The sequence below is a fragment of the Somniosus microcephalus genome, unplaced genomic scaffold (genome assembly GCF_052327205.1).
Source record: "Somniosus microcephalus isolate GS21.2 unplaced genomic scaffold, FLI_Smic_1.0 unresolved_chr5, whole genome shotgun sequence".
NCBI classification, from domain to species: domain Eukaryota; kingdom Metazoa; phylum Chordata; class Chondrichthyes; order Squaliformes; family Somniosidae; genus Somniosus; species Somniosus microcephalus.
In genome coordinates, this window is record NW_028225183.1 from 43,640,107 (window position 1) to 43,641,621 (window position 1,515).

Genomic DNA, 1,515 nt, shown 5'->3' on the forward strand with positions numbered 1-1,515 from the left:
GTACACAATGCACTTCCTTGCCTTCTGCAAAATGCCTGCTGTTTCAAAGTCAGCAGGAAATTACATTTGGAACGAGACAATTTAAACGTGTACATGCCCACATTTAACTGCAGCTGACAGTGTCAGAACAGTCACGGTTATTATCAAGCTTCCATGTATTTTCTTGTTGGCTGCACCCCCCTAACAAACTTAGCTTATCACAGCACGGCTATCAATCAACTCAACGCCAGTGTGAAGAATGCAACATTTGAAAGTTAGCAACGTGTGCAAGACTTTAGTGAGAGAGAGTTGGGCCGTGATAACATTTCCAAGCAGTAACATATTCACTAGGCCTGAGCCCTTGCTGCGTAATACAATTCTCCCCATACTGATTCTGTTATCTTCAATTGGTCTCCTCTGGTTACCGTCATACCTGCCACTGGCAAGCGTTTCTCCTTATTACCTCAAACAAATCCCCTTGTAATTTTGAAAGCCTCTTATTAAATTTCCTCTTAACCGTCTGAAGAAAACAATCACAAACTCTCAACATAGCTGAAGTTCCTTATCCCTCGGACCACTCTGCAAGACGTCAAACTGAGTGTCTCGCTCTGTATGTCTATCTTTGTCTCTCTCTGTATAGGATTCTGAGGGTGCTTGACAGGATAGATGCAGGGAGGATGTTTCCCCTCCTGGGGGAATCTACAACTAGGGGGCAAAGCTCCAGGATATCCGGTCGCCCATTTAAAACGGAGATGAGGAGGAATTTCTTCTCTCAGAATGTCGTGAATCTTTGGAATCCTCTACCCCAGAGAGCTGTGGAGGCGGAGTCACTGAATACATTCAAGGTGGAGATAGACATATATTTGAGCTGCAGTGGAGTCAAGGGTTATGGGGAGCGGGCAGGAAAGTGGCGTTCAGTAGAAGATCTGATCAGCCATGATCTTATTGAATGGCGGGGCAGGCTCGAGGGGCCGAATGGCCCACTCCTGCTCCGATTCCTTCTGTTCTTATTTCTGTCCCTTCTGCCTCTGTCCCTCTGTTCACAGGTCGATTTTTGCTCTGACAGATTCGGCACCTTTCAGTTCCTCGTTAGTATAGTGGTGAGTATCCCCGCCTGTCACGCGGGAGACCGGGGTTCAATTCCCCGACGGGGAGGATTTTTAACATCCCCAATTTTAAACCTTTGGGCAGCTCCTTAAAAAGACCCTGGGAAAAGATGAATAGAACAAAATGAACGAAAATAATTTTAAAATATGTACATGACGAAATTTATAACAACTCCCTGCACCAGTTCCTCGTTAGTAGAGTGTTCTCCTTCCGTTTGCCTGTTGTGTGGGGCACTGAGGAGGGAGAGAGAAAATGAGATAACAGCGGGAGAAAGCACGACTGCTCTTTCAAAGAGACAGCACAGGCACGATTGGCCGAATGGCCTCCCACCGTGCTGCCAGCCTCCATGAATGCATGACACTGAGATGGATATCTGAGACATACCCACACAAAGAGAGCACATACGGGTATTTTGTGTGTGTTTGCTGC

General features: G+C 46.5%; 1 non-coding gene across 1 annotated transcript; it reads left to right on the forward strand.

The window, feature by feature from the left end:
• Positions 1 to 1,062: 1,062 nt before the first annotated feature.
• On the forward strand, positions 1,063 to 1,134 carry trnad-guc (transfer RNA aspartic acid (anticodon GUC)). Its single transcript has one exon. It is a non-coding gene; the product is annotated as a tRNA-Asp (tRNA).
• The last annotated feature ends 381 nt before the right edge of the window (positions 1,135 to 1,515 follow it).